Here is a 23,596-nt window from a genome sequence, read left to right as displayed (position 1 = left end):
CCAAACAGGCTTCATGCCTCATGAACAGAGAAAGGCAACAGTCATCCCTCTGCACAAATGTAGGCCATCTACAGACCCATAAGTCTCACTAGTCTTATATGTAAAGTCATGGAAAGAATTATCATGGAGATGATCAACAGAGATATAGTAAACCTCCAGATACTGGACCCAACCCAGTTTGGTTTCGTCAAGGGCAGGTCATGCCTACTCAGCCTGGTGGACATCTTTGAGAAGGTCACCAAAACAAAGGATGAAGGCAAGATCATTCACACTACCTACCTCAACCTGGCCAAGGCATTTGTCACAATACCCCACTCGGGCATTGTTGACAAACTCAAGAGGTTAGGTACAAACCCGTATGTCACCAGGTGGATAGCCAACTGGCTCACATACAGGACCCAGAAAATTAGAATTCGGTAGTCCACCTCTACGAAGAGGCCAGTCACAAGTGGAGTTCCTCAGGGATCAGTCCATGGACCATTCATTTTAGGCATTTACTTCTCAGAAGTCAAGGCCAATGTCAGTGGTCTCTGCCTGACTAAATTTGCAGATGATTGAAAATTAGAAGCTGTCACTGAATTTCACGTTGATGACACAAACAAACAACTGGTGTCAGAGCCATGGACTAAAAGTAAATACTAAGAAATGCATAATAGTGTCCTTTGGGAAGTCATGCATCTCTGGTAACTATCATATTGACAACACACCCCTTAGATTTGACCCAGTAGTCAGTGACTTAGGGACACACATAAATAGTTATCTAGCCTTTGATCCTCACATGCCCACAGTAGTGGGGAAATCATTCTATGTTGCAACTTATAAACAAAGTTATGCCATCTAAGTCTAAGGAAGTCATTGTTCCACTGTATCTGCCATTCATCAGACCTATTGCTGAGTATAATGCCCCCTTTGGTATGTATCTAACCAGGCGTATCCAACAATTGGAATGTCCACAGAGGTTTCTCACTAAATGAATACAGGGCATAAGTAATATGTCTTATGCATACCATCTAAAAGCCCTATCCCTGTTTTCTGTCTCCTATAGGCTTTTGAGGGGAGCATACAGGGCATTGTCAGACCCAACTCTGATGGACCTCCTGCATATCCACAAAAGAAATAGCACCAAAATTACCCATTCTAAAGACTTAAACCTTGCCTGTGATATAAATGGGACCTGCTGGAGAGATAGGTACATATCCCAGAGACTATCCTGTCTATGGAACATGCTCCCCAGCCATGTGAAGCAGAGTTCCTCCATAACCCAATTCAAGTGCAACTTGGACAACTGGAAGGGAAACCAGAAATTCATCCCTGGTTTGGCACCTATGTCTCTAATGGACACAGATAACCTGAAAATGGTTCATCTCCCAGGCCCATGCTTAGACTTATCAAGAGCATCAGAACTTGTCAGAGATTTGGGATGCATGGTTAGGCTTAAAAAGGCACTTGTGGTCATTAACCTAGTAAATAAACATCTATGAACCTATGAACCTATCAGCAGACTCTGATGATGATGGTGGGCAAACAGAGAAATAATCAGGGGGTGCAGCGGATTAATCTGACACTGTGGTTGACATTTAACTACCCCCTGTAATTCCTTCAGACACAGCTGGTAGGCCTACACCAACCCATTCTAGTAAGTCATCAGATATTGTGCAGGTGAAGAGTGAGACCCTTAATCAGGGTAGTGTGGTTACCAGGGCTTCAGTGCCTGTTGACTCTGGCTGTAGCCAAAGCGTAGGTAAGGTGCCACACAGGAGGGTTGTTAAAGGTGCTCACAGGAGGCCTGCTGTCCATTCTCCACCTGATCCAGGTGTGTCTTTCTGTGCCACTCGACATATGTTTAGGGCCATCATGGAGGCACAGACACATTCTAATAGGGCCTCCGAAGAAATGTTTAGGGTTGTAGATGTGGCACAGGCTGACACCACTCATGACTGCCTCCACCGTGTTACCATTTCAATGGATGAGATGAATGACACATTGGAATAGGCAGTGTCTGTGATGGAACAGGTGCTGGGAGGGGTACATCATCCATGTAGTCATAGGTCAGCCACATTATCTAATGTTAGCCGATGGGACCATGCTTGATCACCCTCCCATTGTGGTACTACTTCCACTGCTCTGTAAGTGGAGTGTGCACATCCAAATGTACCAGGCCATGGGGTCATGGCCCTGAGCATACTTGTGAGGAGAGCTCATCCAGCAGACATCAGCACATTCAGGTAGTAGCAGTGCATCTGACCATGGGTATGGATGTGCCAGTGCAAAGTTCTCGAAGTCAAGTATGACGACGCCAAATTGCCACTTATACCAGGTACAGCTCACACCTGTCCGGCATATGAAGACATAGAGCTAGCACAGAGCTTGGTTGTGTTCTTGCAGACACTCATACATCAGCTTCACCTGGAGGGGCCCACCATACCTCTCAACTGTACAGATTTTCGCAGAATATCCAGATTTTTGCCTTATATTTGTGGTCCATTTTTCATAAAATTGTGACTTTCTGGAAAATTAGTGGCAAATCATTAAAGATTGAAGTTAGAAAATAATGACAGACATTTGAGTTTTAGACTTCATACCCTTCAGAAAATTCATGCTAATGCAAAACCTGTTATTCTATCAAACTTTCTAAGTTTGTAAGAGCAATATTTCAAAATTGTCCCTATTTGTACCACTTTTTTATGGCTTTGTCCAGATTTCTTACCCTAAGAGGTTGAGAGGTACGGGGGCCCATACAGACACACAACACACTTAGATGGTTCAGTTGTGAGGCTTAAAGCTCATTTTGTCTCAGTGGCCATTTGATACTTTATCGAAATGTCTGTCTGGTTCTCTTTTTTACTCACACACACTCACTTACCTTTTGTGCCAGCTAAGGCTTCCTGCCCCCCCCCCCCCCACACACACACACACACACATACAACACCCTGTGTAATGATAACTGTGCCATTTCCTTGTTTTCTATCTTTCAGAATCAAGAACTCATAATCTTTGTATCTAATGCTCAGGGTGCATAGCTAACTCGGTGCTTAGTATATCTGTGTTTATGATGCTGTTTTGCTAATTGTACTGCTTTCTTTCAGGTTTCTGTAATGTGTGCATGCCTCCTCCACTATTACAGCAATAAAGCAGTACCAAGCCATAAATAAAAGTATGACAAAGGCTGAACAATAGGGAAACTTTTTAAATATTTTGGTCTTACAAATTTATACAGTTGACAGAATCAAACAGTTTTTGCACCAGTATGATTCTTCTGAAGATTATGAAGTCTGTAATTGAAATGTGTGTCATTAATTTCTAACTTTTCTCTTTAATGATTTGCCAGTATAAAAGTATGAGGCCAAACTGAGGACATTCAGTGATCATCAGTATTTTTGAGAGGTATGAATGTGCGAATCTTTGATGCCTGAGGCCTATTGTTTGATGGAGGACATATGTATTCACATAAGTCTCTGCTGTCACATGTTGAAGTCATTGCTGTACAAATCACCCACCTCTTACTTACTTACATTACCAAGTAACAATATGTAAGGATATGCCATTTGTTTGTATTATTACACATTTTTTTTAGTATTCCAGGTTCAACACTTATTTTGTAAATCAGGCAGTTGCTACTGTTTTAGTTCAGAGCTGAGTCTGTCTGATGCTAGCAGTACACATCTATTACATGGGTAGGTAAAGGCTGTGAGTGTTGCCTGCCATCAATGTTACTATATGTAAGTTCATGGGATGAAGGTTTTAGCCCCTTAGGAGGTTAGTGAGTGTGCTATACGTTGCCTCTTAGCCAATGCAAGGGCAAATTGAGCATGCCTATGTCTGCCTACACCCACAGCAGCTGCTGGTTTCCCCTCTGACTCCTCATCTGTGTGTGGCTGTGGTGACCTTGCCACAACCTTCCTAAATATCTTAAACTCACTAGCCCCATTACAGTAAGTAAGGATAAAATCTACTATATCCCCTTGGCTATCTAAGAATACTTACACTCTCATGACAGCCAGAGACCAAGCCTGGAAAACTTGGACCTAAATAAACTACCAGCAGATCTGCAAACGTATAAAGAACTGAGAAATAAAACAAAAAAAATTATTGATAAAGATAAAAAAGACTTCTACTATAACCCTCCAGCTGCTGTAAAATCAGATCAATAAAATTCTGGAATGCCATAAACCAAATACTTCATCCTGGTAATCCTACTTCACCTAATCCATCTCCTGACAAATCTCACAAAAAGACTGCTAACACCTTCAACGCCTATTTCAGTCAATAGACAAACGTTTCAATACTAAAATACAATACTCCAGTAACAATGCTCCAAATTGCTTGGAACCTCCATCCACAGCCAACTCTGCAAACTCTTTTTTTCCTTAAAGCAGTCCCTACTGTTTACATCAAAACCCTTCTTTCTAAACTAAAACCATGCTTTGTTTCGGTTGACAGTATCCCATCTTACTTTCTTCAGATTGCTGCTCCCTCTATTGCTTTGCCAGTATCTATTTTAATCAAACATTCCATCTCTGAAGCTAAAGTGCCTGCTATCTGGAAACAATTCTACACCATACCAATTCACAAAGGTGGCAATTCCACAGAACTCGCAAACTTCAGACCAATAGTTATCCTCTCCCCTCTGTCTAAAGTCTTAGAAAAATGTATACATACACAAGTAATGCAATATCTTATACAGGGCATACTCCTCACTACCACTCAGCACAGTTTCCAACTCAAACATAGTACCACTACAGCTCTATGTTCCTTTCTCAACACCATTTCTATAGCTAGAGATAATTATAAATGTATCTCATGCTTATTCCTTAACCTCTCAAAAGCCTTCAACACTGTCTCACATCCTCTGCTACTGAACAAAACTCTCTGATCTCAACTTCTCTACTACAACAATAACATGGTTCTCCAGCTGTCTCACTGACTGACAGCAATCAGTAAGATGGCACTCCTCACTATCATCTCCCCCTCCAGTGAAAATGGGTGTTCCCTAAAGATCGATCCTTGGACCATTACTTTTCAATACAATCCTCATTAGTCCAATATGCAGATGACTCCACAGTTATCACCATTGCTAACTCACCCTCTGAACTTCTAACAACTACCCAGTCTTCTTTCAACTCTGTTGAAACCTGGCTCACCAATAATCAGCTCATCCATAATCCCCCCCCCCCAAAAAAAACTCTTACTCTTTCTCCCCAAAACTGTTACTCATATCAAATCTACTTTTCAAATAAAATCACTAAATCACACTCTCATAGTTGCTGACTCTAGTGCTAAACTCCTTGGTGTAACCATTGATGATCAGCTAAAATTCAACCTCCATATAAATAACTGCATCATGAAAACCCATCAAAAAGTAGGACTTTTCTACAGAAATAAAAAATTCCTAACCTCTGAATCTAGAACCACAATCACGTATGCTTATCTTTTGCCATGCCTAACATACTGCTCCCACATACTCACAAATCTTAACTCTACCTTACTTAGTAAACTCAAATCAACCTATCACAAAATAGCCAGATTTGCTGTACAACAAACGTACAAATCTCACCACTGTATCTCTCTCAAACATCTAAACTGGCTATAACTCCTACTCCTCTCTCAGCTCCACATTATACACTCCATTATTTAGTCACCATCCTACTGTCCAGCACTAGGCACCATAATCTCCCACTATGTCCCATCCAGACTACTCAGAAGCTCCACCCAAGACCTTTTACAAATCTACAAGCCCAAGTCCAAAATAGGAGCCATTACATACAGCTACCATCCTACTATTGCTTTGAACAAACTCCCACAAGAAGTTAGATCACTTTCACATCCTAAAGTATTCAAACTAGCCACTAAAGAGTACTTAAAAAGTCACTGGATTTGTACATGTTCTCAGCCTCCTTGAATACACATTCACTAAATAGCAAACCTAACTTCCTCTGCTTTACCATCATTTCTTCTCCTCTATACCAAAACATTTACAACTTAAACTAGTCTACTTCATCATTTTTTACCTAACACTATCTCCTTTCCTTCTGCTGCAATATTCTTCATAACATTTTTATAGATAATTGTAACTGCATATATATGATAACTCTTCTACTAGGTTTATTATGAATGATTATAATGTTAACTCTGTTTGTAATGGTTATATTTTTTGTAACTGTGTTTTGGAGCTTTTCTCCCCAGGCCTCTGCTGAAAAAGGGCGTTTGCTCAGTCGGACAATCCCAGTTAACAAATGTAAAATAAAATAAAATAAATAAATAAATAAATAAAATAAATGTGTGCCCCTTCTCCTTGTTGATCCTGCGGAAGCTGCTTTCTCAGAATGATGTTGTGTAGCATGACACAGACGGTGATGATTTTAGTACATGTACATGGATTGTACAGCAGGGCTCCTCCAGATGTATCTAGGCTCCAGAACTGTGACTTCAGCAACCCAAACACACAATCTATGATATTTCTGGTTTGAGCACGTGCCTCATTATAGTGTTCCTCAGTTTGTGTGTGTGCGTTTCTGATGGGTGCCTTCAGCCACGGTTCCAGTGCATAATCTGCATCCCCCATTAAATGCCACTGTGGGATATCACCCCTAGTAAACATCTGTACAGCTGGGAGTTGTACCAGATATGTGAGTCATGGTAACTTCCTGGGTTGCCAGCACACACATTCAAGATGATACCCTTAGCATTACACATGATGTAGCAGTTAATAGGGTGAAAGTTATTTTTATTTATGTAGACCCTTCCCTGTTCCTTGGGTGGTGCTTTGATTTCTATATGTAGATAGTCAATGTCATCCAGTACTTCAGGGTAGTGTGCAACAGGACAGAATTTCTGCATGTTTGTGTCCCTGTCCTCAGGTGTACGGGGAAAATATATGTAATCACTAGCATGTTGGAGCATAGCATTCAGGAATTGATGGAGGATCCCAAATGCTAATGCCTGTGACACCCCCAGCATGTCCCCTGTTGGTTTTGGAAAGGTTCTTTTCACTAAAATTAAAAGTGCTACTCATACTTTGTCTCCACTGGGATAGGTTACCCTCAGTTTGCCCTGGGTCTGAGTTGAGGATGACAGAGGTTGCAGAGCTCCTGTAGTGTGTTCCTATCCACCGTGTAGCACTCTACAATTTCCACATCATTTACATTGTGATAAGTTAACTGTGGTCTGAAAACTCTTCTCCTTCTTGGCCTCGGTCTATTAGCAGCAGCAGCAGCAGCGTAGACTTCAGCCTGTTACAAACACACATGAATTAAAGCAACAACAGCCACTAACATTCTTTCTGTGTAGACTACTTTCCATGGCAGCATTCCGATAGGTGTTGGAATTCGCAGGGAAAGCCAGCACTGAGTCTATACGGTTGCTTTATAGCTTGCTGAATAGCGTCTCCATTTTGGATTAGATGATTAGCATACAATTTAGCTGCTCATGCTGTAATTAGCATACCATGATGTTTACCATATTTGAGCTGCTCTACACACCATGTAGAGCTAAATCTGAAATGGTGCACTGCCATGTGCTGGTCACTTAGCAACATGCACATGGTCTTAGCAGACCATGTAGGGTTTATTAAATCCACCCCAATACATAAATGAATAACTACTTCCACAAAAACAAAATGCAAAATTCATGCTATTTTTAAAAAAAATGAACTGCAGCAAGCATAAGATGACAGGCAGTAAAACACACAAATATACCATATTTCACCACGGTGCTAACTTAACCGTAACTCTTAAATAATAGAATAAGAGAATTTAAGTACCTTTATCTGCTTTTTTTTTTTTCAAAAAAATACAGTATTTAAATTGATTTTAACTGTGTGGAAGGAATATTAGCTGAACTGGAAGTTTTCACTCTGCTCTTCAGTTAGTTCCACCCACCCTCCCTGTTTTTGTTTTGGTGTTAATCTTAGTGGCCTTGCAGCTGCCCGCCCCTCTTGTAAATTTGTGTTTGGATACTCCTCTTGGGCCCATCTCATTTGCTCACTCAACTGAGTGCAGTGAGATCATATTCTGATTTCAGGCACTCCTACTGTGTACAAAGAGAGCATCTGGGAAACAGAAAAAAAAAAAAAAAAAAAAATGTAAGCTTGTTTCCTGCCTTTCCTGTTAAGTGGTATAGACTATTTGTAGGCTTCTGAGCCCCCAAGCCCTTCTGTGTTGGAGGGAAGCCTTCTAGCTTAGTTTTTTTTTCCCTATAACTAGCCAGTTTTCTAGTTTCAGCACTCAAATCTGTTTCTTTGATCTCAGCACTTGTCAGAAAAAAAAATATTCATCTGCTTTTACTGTACTTGTGTTTCTACCTACTTTTTTACTTTTGCATCATCTTAAAAGTACTCAATTATATTTATTACTGCTTGGTGTAACTCATTCTAAGCCTTCTGGTTTAAACACTTGGGCTTCAGACCAGTTGTTTTGCACTGAGAGGGTTTGTGGTCTGCACTGTAGTGGCAGAACAGGTAGCTTACATCCTTCTAGGTTGGGAACTGCTGTTTGAAGGCTCAGTGTCTGTTATTCTAAAAGTGTATTAATTCTGGTTTAAGCACTTGGGCTTTCAGGCCAGTTATTTTACATTAAGAGGGTTCGTGGTCTGCACTCTTGTGGGAGGAGAGGCTGGACTCTGCCCTTCTGAGCTGGGAATTTCTGATTGAAGGCTTATAGTGCATGCATATCTGAACTGCTTCTTACTGAAGTTGGTGCGCCTTGTTTGCTGTGGCATAGACTGGATTCGGGCCTGCTGGATCTAGCTTTGTTTGTGTAACTTGAGCACTAATCCAGGCATTCTCTAAAGTATTCAATTGTATTTATTACTGCTTGGTAGTAACTTGATTAAAGTTTAGCTGTTATTCTAAGTCTTTTGGATTAAGCACTTGGGCTTCAGACCAGTTGTTTTACATTAGGAAGGTTTGTGGCATGCACTGTGGTGGCAGGACAGGTAGCTTTCATCCTTCTAAGTTGGGAACTGCTGATTGAGAGCCCAGTGTCTGTTATTCTTAAAGTGTATTAGTTCTGGTTTAAGCACTTGGGCTTCAGGCCAGTTATTTTACATTAAGAAGGTTTGTGGTCTGCACTCTTGTGGGAGAAGAGGCTGGACTCTGCCCTTCTGAGCTGGGAATTTCTGGTTAAAGGTTTATAGTGCCTGAATATTTGAACTGTATCTTACTGAAATTGGTACACCTTGTTTGCTGTAGCATAGACTAGATCCAGGCCTGCTGAATATAGCTTTGTTTATATGCTTGTTGTTTGTTTGCTTGTTATTTCCCTGGAACGCTAATTCCACCTAATACGCAGCTTCTCAGCTTCTGTGGATCACTAGTGATATCTGCATTGCTTACTGTACTTATTTCCTTGTTTCACTTGAAAGAAAGTTACTGTTTGTCGTTTTTGCATTTAAGTTACCTGTAACACATTGCACTTAAGTTACCTGGCACTTGCTCACTAAAGCAATTATATAAGTCAGCACTAAAAATTAAAAGCACTACACCCTCACTCCCCACTGGCCCTGGTTTTCAATTATTAAGGAATTCCCAATATTATTCTAGCATGTCCAAAGGTCAGTTGTCAATCTCCTCTCCGGTCCAGCTGGTGAATCTGGGAATCTTGAGGCAATGTTACAACTGCCTCATGTACACAGACAACCCTCTCCTCCTCCCAACAAATTCCAACACATGTGAGAGATGCAACCATATAGCCAAACTGGAGGCTAAGCTCTCTCAACTCAGTACTGGCATAACCAGTCAGGAGGAGAAGGAAACCACACTCACTACAATTCCAGTCTCACATAGACCTACCACGACAGCAAACCAAACACATAATCACACAAAAACATACTCGGAGGCTCTAAATAAAGATCTGCCGAAGCAGCAGAGACCTCCAAAGCAGACACCCAAGCAGCCACTACCCCAAAACAAAACACATGCAACACATATCTCACAAAGCCAGTGTGCCAAACAGTCACAGCCCTTAAGACTAAACAACACACCTGATACACTTGTAATAGGTGACTCTATCGTCAGGCACACTGGCGTCCCGCTCACCAGGCTGAACAAGGAGAGGGTCACGGTGAGCAGCCTGTCGGGTGCTAGGATCCACCACATAACACAAGCACTCAGGTCACTCCAAGGCAAGTACAAATATGACTCAGTCATTGTCCATGCTGGTGTGAATGACCTGAGACGTACCTCCCTGGACTACATGAAAAGAGACATAAAGGAGCTCTCTGAGCATGTAGCCCAGGCCGGTATGACCCTGACCTTGAGTAGCATCTTACCCTCACCAAGAATGATGCCACAATATGAAGACAAGATGATCAATTTCAACAACTGGCTTAAGTACTGGTGTCATTCAAAGGGGATCCAATGCCTGTCAGCTTGGGATGATATGCTCGACAAGCCACGATGCTTCGCTAGGGACGGCTTGCACCTGTCACCCCTGGGCTTTCGGATATTGGCAAAGGCTCTTGCTACCCCCATAGTGCCTTTTTAGGCAAGGTTCAAAAGACAAACCCACCTCCATAGGTATCACAAGGGATAAGAAACTAAGAGTAATGCTACTCAACGCCAGAAGTCTAAACCTCAAGATGCACGACTTTTCGAAACTCTCCTTAGCATGGAGAACATCGATATCTGTGCAGTAACAGAAACCTGGTTCAGGGCTCCCGAGAGCACCCCAGCACTACCAGGTTATACCTCATACCATGCTTTTCGGCCCCAAAACTTGGACCAAACCACAAAAGGAGGGAGTATCGATATTCATCAAAGATACCCACACCTCCAGGTTGGTGGCAAAGCACGAAGCATCAGAGACTATCCATGTGCAACTAACAGTGGGTAAAACTGCCTTCCAGTTTATAGCCTGCTACAGACCACCCTCCCAAACCTAGGAACCCCACTCAGCCTTCCTGAGAACACTGGAAAATATGAAGGTCTCTCCAAACACCATTATATTGGGCGACTTCAACTACCCAAACATAGACTGGGAGCATTACTCTAGCTCCAACACCCTAGCCCAAAGGTTCCTAGAATTTATAAACTCAAATGCTATGGAACAACCTGTTACCACTCCCACAAGAGGGGAAAACATACTGGACCTGATCATCACCAACATGGGGACTCTTTGCTCCAGACCAGAAGTGTATCCCTCACTGGTAAGATCAGACCATAAACTAATCTCACTGGATATTCACATCCCGACCCCACCCCCTGCCCAGAAAACCACAGTGAAAAACTTCTCTAAAGCAAATTTTACACTCCTCAAAACTGAGGTGGAATCCTTCAAAGCCCCCGGGCCTGTGGAAAATACGGCCCAGACCGCAGAATCCTTTATAAATGCATTCTATGAACACCTTCAGGAATGCATGGATCATGCGATCCCAAATAAAACCAAGACCCAATCCTCCAAAGGCAGACGTCCTGTCTGGTGGACCCCAGCCATAAACAAACTATACAATAGAAGGAGAAAGCTACTAAATGATAAAGCAAAATCCCAAAAAGGGAAGGCATCACTGATCAGTATTAGCAAAAAACTACGGGCACACATACAATTGTCTAAGGCCAGCTTTGAGAGAAAAATTGCACAGGACACTAAGGATAATCACAAGGCTTTCTTTAGTTATGTTAGGAACCTGGGTGGTAATTCCCAGATATGCTCAGAATTAGTCCAAAATGACAAAAATACACGAACCCACAGACATTGCCAACATCCTAGCTGACAGGTTCAGCGCAAACTTCTCCCCCCCCCTCCCCACCAAAAGGGCAAATATCTATCCCAGCAGAGTGCTGCCCCCTGACATCTCAGATGCTTAGGTAAGAGCCACCCTCTCCAAAGCAAAAAACACAGCATCAATGGGACCAGATGGTGTCCCGGGCTGCGTCCTACATGAACTCAAAGAAGAGCTAAACCCAAACATAAAACTATTGTTCAATCTCAGCCTTACTACAGGATATGTGCCCAAAGAGTGGCGTACAGCAACAGTGGTCCCTCTCCATAAAGGTGGTGCCTCAACGGATCCTGGAAACTATCGCCCCATAAGCCTGACTAGCTTGGTCTGCAAAGCTATGGAAAGGATCATCATGGACCTCATAAATAAAGATATTGGGGACCTACAAACACTGGATCCTACCCAGTTCGGCTTTGTTAAGGGCAGATCCTGCCTCTTAAACCTGGTTGATTTCTTTGAAACAGTCACCAAGGCCATTGACGAGGGAAGGTGGTCCACACAGCCTACCTGGACCTCGCAAAAGCCTTCGATACAATACCCCACTCGGGCATTATAGATAAGCTCACCAGCTTAAATATAACCCCTATGTCACTAGATGGATTGCAAACTGGCTCAAGGACAGAACCCACATGGTTAGAATTGCTGGAGCCATGTCAGACTCCAAACCAGTTACAAGTGGTGTCCCACAAGGCTCAGTCCTGGGACCTCTCTTGTTCGGTATATATTTCTCGGAGGTACAGGCCAACACGGAAGGACTGTGGCTGACCAAGTTCGCAGATGACTGCAAACTGGGCCATAATCGACTCTCCACCCGACACAAGCATCCTCCAAAAGGGCCTCATAGAAACAGACAACTGGTGCCAGAGCCATGGCCTCAAGCTAAATGCCAAAAAGTGTATAGTCATCCCCTTTGGCAAAAACAAAGTGCCCATAAATTACCACATAGGTGGAAATCCATTAAGTACAGAAGAAGTAATTAGGGACCTGGGGACCCAAGTTGATAGCAATCTCTCATTTGACAACCACGTGGCCAAAGTGGTTAGAAAAACATTTTATATAGCTCACCTAATCATGAAGGGATTCACATCTAGATCAGGGGAGGTCATCGTGCCTCTTTACTCATCCCTCATCAGGCCCATAATTGAGTACAATGCCCCTTTTGGGATGTACCTTACCAGACACCTGCAGCAACTGGAAAGACCCCAAAAGTACCTCACCAAGAGGATCAAAGGCCTCAAACAGATGCCATATGCTGCCCGGTTAAAGAAACTCCAGCTCTACTTAGTGGCATACCGCCTGTTCAGAGGCGATCTGTGCCTGACGTATAAAGCCATGTCCAACCCGGAATTAATGGACATGCTGCACCTCAGAAAATCCAAATCCCATCGAGCTACGCTCGAGAGACTTGAACCTCAGCACTGAAATAAATAGGACATGCTGGAGGGACAGATTCATAACCCAGAGGCTCCCTTCACTCTGGAATAAAATCCCAGTCCAGGTTAGGCAGAGTCCCTCATTGACTCTCTTCAAGAGGAATCTTGATGAGTGGATGGGAGATCGTAGGTTTACCCCGGGTATCACTTCTGTGTCACTGTTAGATAGAGGCACAGTATACTAACCTCGAAAAAGGGCATAGCAAAATAAATTTAAAATGGGTGGCAAAAGCCAAACACATTCTGGCTAGGCTTATAAATGCCCTAGGGCAGATAGCCTAGTATGAACCTATGAACCTATGAACCTAAAAGGTACTGCCATGTAAAATAGTAAAGCACCCATTGCAATACTGATTAGATTAACTGAATGAAAATGCATTTACATCATTTTTATCCTGTCACATTTGAAGTCCAGGAAAAAAATAAATAAAAGCAAATGTCTGAAAATAGCACCAATGTTAAATATTTCCAGCTCTACTACCGCATCTTTTACCTACCACGATGTCATGCTTGGGGACCGAGTTTCACTGAAAAATACGTTTCAGCCTGCAAGCATAACTCTGTCTTGTCAGCTTCTGCTAGAAATCAATAATTCCAGCAAAACAAAAATGCACATAACACTTACTACAGAGAGTAATACTGCTATTTCAATGCACACAAAACAAAGCACTGTTCAATGCTAGGAGCTTTAACAAGAAACGTCTCACACTGAAAGCTCTCCTCACTTTGGAGACTATAGGCACATCTGTGCTATTACTGAGACATGGTTTAAAGCTGCAGAATGTATTCCAGCAGTGCTACAGTGCTTTGGACACATTCAGACCACCAGCCACACAGACAGGGACTAAAGGTGCAGGTGTCTCGATCTACATTAGCAATAAAATATACCTCAAGGCTGGTTAAACTAGATGATACCCTGGAGTTCATCCATGTGCAAATCACCTTAAATAGAGTCTGTTACCTATCTTAGCAAGCAATAGGTCACTGCCTATTTCTCCAGAACCTCACAACTCTTATCTAGAGGTACTGGATGCACTCTACATCCAACCAAGCACTCTATTTATAGCAGCCTTTAACTACTCTGCTATAGACTGGAAAACATACACTGCCACCAACTTGCAGGCACAACGTTTCCTGGACGTTATCAACACAAGTGCCCCTGATCAGTTAGTGTGCACTTCATCATAAGGTTCAAATATACTGAACTTTGTTCTCACCAATATGGGAGAGTGCTGCCCCCTCCCCCCATGTCACATCCTCACTGGTGAGGTTAGATCAGGAAGCTGTTTCATTCAAAATAAAAATCAACTTGGAAAACTTAGCAAAACTTGTTACAGTTAGAAACTATTGTAAATCCAACTGCATCCTATTAAGTGTCAGTCACAGATCAATGCTTCCCACAACCCAGAGTTCACAACAGCCTATAAAGAAACACTATGCAAACATGTAAATGACTGCATAGAGGCTGCTGTCCCTACCAGAGGTAAGCACAAAACAAACCAAAGTGGTGGAATTCTAATCCTAGCTGGGTATATAGCAAAAGGAAAAGAGTCATGGCCAAAGTTAGAAAGACCATAATAATAAGAGCTTACTAATAAAACTAAACAGGAAACGTAGAGGCCTATTTAAATCCAACAAGGTCAATTATGAGGTCAAAATAGCTTCTCAGGCTAAAGACAACCAGAAAGCTTTCTACAACTATATCTGAAATCTCAAAGATAACATGCAACAGTATGCAGAACTGTATATACATGGTACCACCTTCATTGAGCAGAGTGATATAGCAAATCTGCTGGCCAACAAATTCAAATTAGACTTTATCACCCACTCCCCCCCACCACCCTTTTTGAAATCCCTAATAGCATAACCCCCTCCCTCCCAGCTATCAGCAGAGTGCAGGTCATAGCAGTGCTCATGCTCACTAAGACAAAGAACACAGCCTCAGTGGAGCCTGACAATATCCCAGGTTATCTCCTAAATAGCCTGAAACAAGACCAATCAGAACCACATGAGTCAGTTGTTAACTACAGCCTCAAAACAGGCTACATAGCAAATGAAAGCAGAACTGTAATGGTTACCCCCCCTTCACGAAGGTGGATCATTAACACCTTGAAAACTACAGACCCATTAGTTTGACTAGTTTGATATGCAAAGTCATAGAACGAATTATCATGGAAATTATCAGCAAAGATCTACAGACACCGGACCCAACACAATTCGGTTCTGTGAAAGGAAGGTCATGCCTACTTAAGCTGTTAGACTTCTTTGAGAATAGATGAAGGGAAAATGGTGCATACTGCATACCTAGACTTGGCTAAGGCATTAATCACAATACCCCACACCAGTATTGTGGACAAATTCAACAAACTAGGCATACACTCAATGTGTTACCAGATGAATCACAGGTAGGATCCAAGAAGTCAGAATTGGTGAGATAACCTCTACTAAGAGGCAGGTCATCAGGGTTGACCCCACTCCTGTTTGCCATCTACTTATTGGAAGCCAAGGCTAATGTCAAGGGTTTCTGGCTCACAAAGTTTACAGATGACTGCAGAGTGGAAGCTATCATAAATTCTGCCCATGAATCTATAATCCTGCAAGAGGGTCTAACACCGACAAATGACTGTTGCCAAAGTCGTGGATTAAATCTCAATGCAAAGAAGTGCATTATAGTGCCTTTTGTGAAAACATCTGCCCATGCAAATTACTCCATTGATAAGACACCCCTAAGAGTTGACCTGCTGGTTAGAGATTTGGGAAGATATGTAAACAGTAATCTGGCCTATGACCAATACATAGCAAGGTAGTAAGAAAATTGTTCTATGTTGTCTAACTTATAAGCAATGGTATGGAATTTAGGTCCAGATAACTTATTGTAGTACTCTACTAATCCCTTATCATATCCATCACTGAGTACAATGCCCCCTTCGGCATATACCTGACTAGGCATATGCAGCATTTGGAATGCCCACAGAGGTTCCTCACCAAGAGAATCTAAAGTATTAACAGACTGGCCTATTCTGATCACATTAGAGCCATGTCTCTATGCTCAGTCTCCTACAGGTTTTTGAGAAGCGATCTGCACTTGGCATATAAAGCAATTTTAGGTCCAGCCCTGATGGAGCTGCTGCACATTGGCAAAATGACCAACACTAGAAACACTAGCTCCAGGGATTTGAACTTTGCTTGTGACATAAATAGAATGTGCTGGGGAGACAGATATGTGACTCAAAGTATCCCCATGCCCTGAAATAGGCTCCCTATCCATGTAAAACAGAGTCCATCCCTAATCTTATTCAAATGTAATCTTGACCATTGGATGGGAAAATGCAAATTCTTATCCAGTTTGAGCCCTATGTCTTTTATAGATGGAGGCCAACAGTAAACATTCCCTAACTAACACCTCCCCCCAACACATATAACTTTTTAGTAACCTCCTAACTCACATACACCTCCTAACTAACATAACCCTCCTATCAAACATACCCCCTCATAAAAAACACCCCAACCAATTAAGACATATATGTCAGCAGGGGATGTAATTGGGTTGAGTTGCATATTTAAGCTTATAAAGGGCCTGGTGGCCATTAGCCTAGTATATATTTATGAACCTAGCACTTGAACAAGTGTGACCAATGGGCTTGAAATGTATATGAGCTGACCTAAAAACACAGTGTGATTTGCCCTGTTACATGATAAGATCGAGTGAAGGACATTTGGAATAATTTTACAGTTTATGGCTAGATAATAATTGACTTATGGAGATATGTTGATTAAATCCAAGGCATTACAAACTGCAGTGCTATGGATGGTGGCTGTTTTTTGCACAATATCCTCTGCAAATATAACAGCACTGTTATAAATAATCTTGCTCTACTTTACAAAGAATGTGGAATGCAGGGTAATTAATGCAGGCGCATAATATGGGATGGAAGTAGATAGTTTTGGCGGTAGACAATGGTAAAAAAGGACCTACCCTGTAAAGACTTCTGAGTTGCTGATTTATCCATGCTAGTACAGTACTCATAAGTTTTGGGCTGCATGGAAAACAGGTGGCCTCCATGCAACATCCTGTTTTCACTTTTCTTAGTGAAGCAGTAGAGACTGGAAGCTGTAATGCTGTGGGTCCAAAGTGGAATCATACTGTGTATGTGGGGGTGGGGGTGTGTGTGGAGTGGGGGATGGTCTTGAGTAGAATCATACTGTTTAGGGGGTCTTCAGAAAGATGTTATTAAAGGACATCAGTGGCACAGGGAGATAAAGCCCTGACTGTGACACTGGGAACCTAAGCTTGATTAGCAGCTCAGGTGCTTGATGGTGCAAATGGGTAGATGGGCATGGTTATCCTGGGGAGAAGAAAGGTGCATGGCAGAGGCACATGCTCCTAGTCTGATTTTCCTTGTGGAAACTGAGCAATCAACCTGTGGTGATTATTTTGGGTAGACAGGGATGTCCTATTGATGTCAACTATTTGCAGAAGTGAGGGGCTGTTCATTGCTGGTGCTCACTGCACATTCCACCAATGTGTTGTCCTGGGCTGGTGCAGAGGGAGTAGAGCTTAACAAAAAAATGGAACTGTCCTTTGATGGCTGTCTTAATGATGGTTGCTCACATTTAACAGTTCTTTGGCCAGTTAATTGAGAGTGGGGTGATTACTGGCAGACAGTGGTGACAAAGAGGAGCAAAAAAAGTTGTCGTTGAAGTGATAGTCACTAAACAAAAGACCCAATTTATGGATTAGGACTGCATTTTTATACTGATGTTCATATTTTTTTATGTAGAATGATTATTCCTCTGGCCATAGACTACAAAACGTGGAAGACAGTCATTGAAAGTGTCAACCATCCAACTACAATATCAGACATTGTTATTAGCACTTATAAGGATCAAGTCTAGTGTACCCACACAAAAACAGAGTTTATCTGTTCTTGTTGTAAGAGAAGTAAGTTGTGCAGTACCAACAAACTATACTGTTGGATAACTATATCTATCATTTGACAAACTATAATCGATATTCAATATTTCAATGACTTTAGATTTCATATCTGAGCTATGCCAATACAGAGCATCTTTATCAAGTAAAGCATAGGGATCAGGATGAACATCAACATAAGCAACTGATTGTAATTTAAGTTTTGTTGATTTTGTCTTGAAATGTGGTTGGATTACATTTGATGCCAAGTGTATAAGACATAACAAACACTAAAGGGAGTGGCTGATGAGCAGGTTGTGGTTTTGGAAGCAGTGAACCTTGGCTTCTATTCAGAAGTTACAAAGTTTGCATATTAAATCTCTTAAACTCTATTAATAAATTCACCTTGAGTGAGTATTCATTTAAAGAAACTTTATTTGGATAAGTGCTTTCATCTTATAGACTTTGCCAGATCAAGAAAAACTCACAGTAAAACTGGCTAAGGGATTGGTCTTTCATCATAATTTCAACAAATAAGCTTGGGAGGAACAGTTTTTGTGATTGCCTTGTTTATTAACCTTTTAATTGGCTGTAACTGAAGATTCCTGATTGGCTATGCTTCCATGCTATTAATTTAAACATGGTTTTGAGAATTAGCATTTTAATTGTCACTTAGAGAATCGGCTTACTGTACATAAGTACCCTGATTAGAGAACAAGCATTCTCTAGCAGGGTATTAATGTACAAGTAATGCCCGGTGAAAAACAATTCCGCCACTTCACTGCAGCATATGAAGCTATAGATATAAAAAAGTACTGTGAAGCTAGGACTGCAAAAAAACTAACTTTTATTCTCACTAAGCAGCAGTGTTTGTGCGTGTGTATGTAAGTGTATGTGTGTGTTTATTTTCCTGTCTGCATGTTTGAGTGAATGCATGTATGAAAGCAGAGGAGACTCTGTGTGTGTGTGTGTGTGTGTGTGTGTGTGTGTGTGTGTGTGTGTGTGTGTGTGTGTGTGTGTGTGTGTGTGTGTGTGTGTGTCTGTGTGTGTGTGTGCGTGCGAGAGAGAGAGAGATCTTGTGTGACTGAATGCGTGTATAAAAGCAGAAGTGATTGTGTATGAGAGAGAGAGTAGGTTGTCTGTAAAATTGTTGTGTTTTACTTACTTATTTCTTTTTTTAAATACTATATTATTTTCTTATATATGTTTGATGTAAAATGCTTCCTCCAACACCATTAACATATGGAACAGAAAGTTTGCAACATTAGGTGGAGGAAGTATTTTACATCACAAAAATACAAAAAAATAATACAATACTTAAAAAAAGTAAGTAAAGTACAGCAGATTTACAGAGAGCCCATTCTCTAAGTGCAATAATGCCCTCCAGGATGTGTGCTAATGAGTAATTAATGCCCTTACAGGGTTGCACCCCTGGGCAGGCATTCATTGCACATTAACACACACCCTGTCGGCCATTACTGCTTACTGGAATAGTACACACAACAAGACATCATTTTGTGATGTCCATTCATTGGTTAATGATTTTGTGATGTCATTGATTTTTCAGTTAAATAGAATTAACTTGATACAGTCCACATCTGATGAAGTTGTTCAAAATGAAAATGGAGTATTAATTTCGTTAATGTGCTTTATTTTTTGCTGGTTAATAAACGATTGTCTGCTAAAAGTTTTCAGTTCCTGGCTTTATGGTTTCGCTGTTTGGGGTATCATTTCTGTTTTTACACACAACAAGACTGTTATTGCTTGTGGATTAAGACAGAAAAAACATTATTATTTTTTGTATTCCCTTGAAAACCAAATTCAAAGTTAGATATAGAACAATGTAAAGCAAAGGGACTGGGAACACAGTTGTGGGAAGAAAAGACCCACAAAAATGGAAAGATTCTGAAAACCTTATGCAAATTAGTAGAGAGGAAGCACAACCAATCCAGTTTTAATTACAACCAATTAAAACACTAATTTTGAAAACCATAGGCTTGCTACCAATGTATGCTGGGTATTCTGCATGCCTAATGGTTGTTATTCTTTTGTGATATCAAAATAAAAAAAAAAAATTGCACCATCTGTGTCTATTGAAAAAATAATTGTCATTGACTGCTTTATTTCTAGTTGAATAAATGTGCTCTTCAGTTCATTTGTCTTAGTCACTTTATTTTGAAAAAACTTTTGAGACCAGTTATATATACATATTTCTTCCACGGCTGTTTATGCTTTAACATTTAAGTTCCCAACTCTCCATAATGTAGAAATTTATTCTTAGATGTACTACAGAAAGATATCTTAAAGTGCTTCTATAAATTACATCTGCAAGATCAGCAACTTACATCTTTTGACTTGAGAGATGCTTATGACTTATGTGCATACAGCTGTGATCCTCTTTCAACTTCTCTTTCATTATTCATTGATAAACCTTTTCTTCCTATGATCTCCTTTTTATACAATGCATCAGCCGGGTGGATAATTGTGATGCTGACTGCTTCACGCTTGTCACATTTATTTAGTCATACTTATAACAATTTGATGATTAGTAGGCAAAAAGAAGATCGTTGGTCCTTATCCAGTAAGAAATAGACATGGTGCAGATTTTATTAGTGGACATATGAAAATTCCCTTAGCATGATAAAGGATTCAGGTGAAGTCGGTGTCATTGAGATATCAACTTGAAGTTTATTGATAGGCTTTTTTCAGTCCTGCATGACTCCACTGTTATTTTGCCAACATTTTCTCCAAGTAGGAGCTGGGTTTTCAGAATGTCTGTATGTGGCATTGGTTATATTTTGCCTACCATTCTTTTTTAAACCATATTGGAACGTGATTCCGGACAAACTGAGTAGTCTCTTTGGAGATGTCTGATAGGTCTCATTTGCCATTCTAACACATCACCTCCCTACCTTGGGGTGTGATCTGCCCATTGTCCAATTGCAAACGTTGTGTCATATGCTCTGCCCAATCCTAAAGCTTAAATGAGTACACTAGATATCCACTCAGATGCTGAAGGGGGGTTTAAGACTAAATATTGTTACTTGTGACAACCATGATTGCCAAGAGATTTATGTTTTATTACCAAAAGCTGATGCCTGCACAATAGTTAATTCCAAGCATTCTGAATGATTTTGATTGATAATTTCATGTGTGCTATGCTTCTCCTTGTGGTAACATATAGGAAACAAAATAGAAAGGCAACTTATTAACATCCTGACTCTTGAACCTCACACTGTGGTGCATCATCTGATATTTTTTTGAATGTGGCTGAAGACATTTCACCTCTGCCTTATAGTTTTGCTATTAGCTCCCCTTAAGGACTACCATTTTTTTGTGAAATATCCAGATTATCTTTTTAAAAGGATTGAGTATAGACACAGTTATGAATATTAGCAGCATGTATCTCATTAAAAATTTGAATATGATGCAAGATGCATTTTTAACATAGTTTTGTGATGCTTAGGCTTATAAACAATTCCCATTCAATATAGTATCAGTTCATATAATAACTGTCATTCTCCTTAACAGCAGGTTCAAGTGACATTCTTCTAATATGCTTTGCTATAGCCAAAGAAAGATTTACAGATGGTACAATTTTCTTAGGGGTACCTGTTAACATCTCTAGTCCTTACAATGGAGTATATTATCAGAAGTTCATGAAGTACTGTTGCCAAGTTTTCCACTTGCACCATAACTTCCTAATATTACAGCTTGTATATTTCTCTTCATCTCTTCTCAGTATCTCTACCAGAGTTATTAGCTCTCTTATAGTGGAGGGTCTCCTTGTAATTCTGTCTTCCTAACAGTGTTACTATCCATACAAGTCAATCAGTGATATTGAGACATAGAGGATATTTTCTTAACCTCATAAAGTAAAGGGCCTTAGTAAGAGGTATCCTTTCCCCTAGCTATTGTTCCAACAGTTCCTGAATTTCAGACTTAAATTGAGTAAGTTTTGGACAGCTCCAGAATATATGCTTCCATGTTCCTTGCCTTTAATCCTGACATCTCCAACAATTGGGGTTGGTATCTGGAAAAGCATGAGCCAGTCTAGTGGGTCTATAAAAAATCTGTACTGGCATTTCCACCAAGCTTATGGAATCTTCTAGTTTTCATTGCTACCCTAGACATTCTTACCATCTTATCCCAATATTTCACTGTCATATCTTCTTCCAATAGTGTGGCCATCTTTTGAAGTTCTTTGATGATGACATTGTCCTTAAGATATGATAGTATCTGAACTTCCTGTATTATAATATGCCTGGTCCTCAGAGACCTCTTTCATAGGTTCATAGGTGTTTAGTGGGCTAATGACCATAAGAGCCTTTTTAATTGCATTTCACATCTCTGACAAGTTTTGATGCCCTTGATAAGTATAAACAGAGTTTTTTGAGATGAAACATTTACAAGCAGTGCCCTGGGAGATGAATCATTTGCAGGTTGCCTGTGTCCATTAGAGACATAGGTGCCAAACCAGGGATGAATTTCCTGTTCCCCATCCAATTGTCCAAGTTGCACATAAATTGGGTTAGGGAGACATTCTGCTTTACCTGGATGGGGAGCCTGTTCCATAAATGGGGTAGTATCTGGGATACATACCTGTCACTCCAGCAGGTCCTATTTATATGACAGGCAAGGTTTATGTCTTTATTATGGATAATTATGGTGCTGTTTGTCTTGTAGATATGCAGGGGGTCCATCAGAGTGGGGTCTGACAATGCCCTGTATGCAAGGCATAGATCTCCCCTCAAAAGCCTATAGGAGACAGAATAAAGAGATAGGGCCTTGAGGCAGTCTGCATAGGAGATTTTACTTACACCTTGTATTCTTTTAGTGAGGAACCTCTGTGGACATTCCAATTGTTGGATATGTCTGGTTAGGTACATACCAAAGCGGGCATTGCACTCAATGATTGGTCTGATGAATGCTGAATACAGTGGAACAATGACTTTCTCAGAAGTAGATGTCATACCTTTGTTTATAAGTTGTGCAATATAGAATCATTTCCTCACTACTGTAAACATGTGATGGTCAAAGGCTAGATCACTATCTATGTGTGCCCCTAAGTCCCTGACTACTGGGTCAACTCTAAGGGGTGTGTTGTCAATATGATAGTTACTAGGGTTGGATGACTTTCCAAAGGATACTATTATGCATTTCTTGGCATATAGTTTTAGTCCATGGCTCTGACACCAGTTGTTTCTCTGTGACATCCCCTCTTGGAGAACACTTGTGTCAGCGTGGGATTCAATGACAGCTCAGAATTTGAAATCATCTGCAAATTTAGTCACCAGAGACCACTGACAGTGGCTTTGACCTCAGAGAAGTAAATGCCAAAAAGGAGTGGTCCAAGCACTAATCCCTGAGGGACTCCACTTGTGACTGACCTCTTTATAGAGGTGGACTTCCCAATTCTAAATTTGTGGGTCCAGTCTGTGAGCCAGTTGGCTATCCACTGGATGACATACGAGTGTTTACCTAACCTCTTGAGTTTGTCAACAATGCCCGAGTGAGGTATTGTGTCAAATGCCTT

This window comes from Protopterus annectens, chromosome 2.part0 (assembly GCF_019279795.1).
Source record: "Protopterus annectens isolate FY-2018-M chromosome 2.part0, PAN1.0, whole genome shotgun sequence".
Taxonomy (NCBI): Eukaryota; Metazoa; Chordata; order Ceratodontiformes; family Protopteridae; genus Protopterus; species Protopterus annectens.
The sequence above is the reverse complement of the archived record's forward strand: the minus strand, read 5'-3'. Positions refer to the sequence as shown.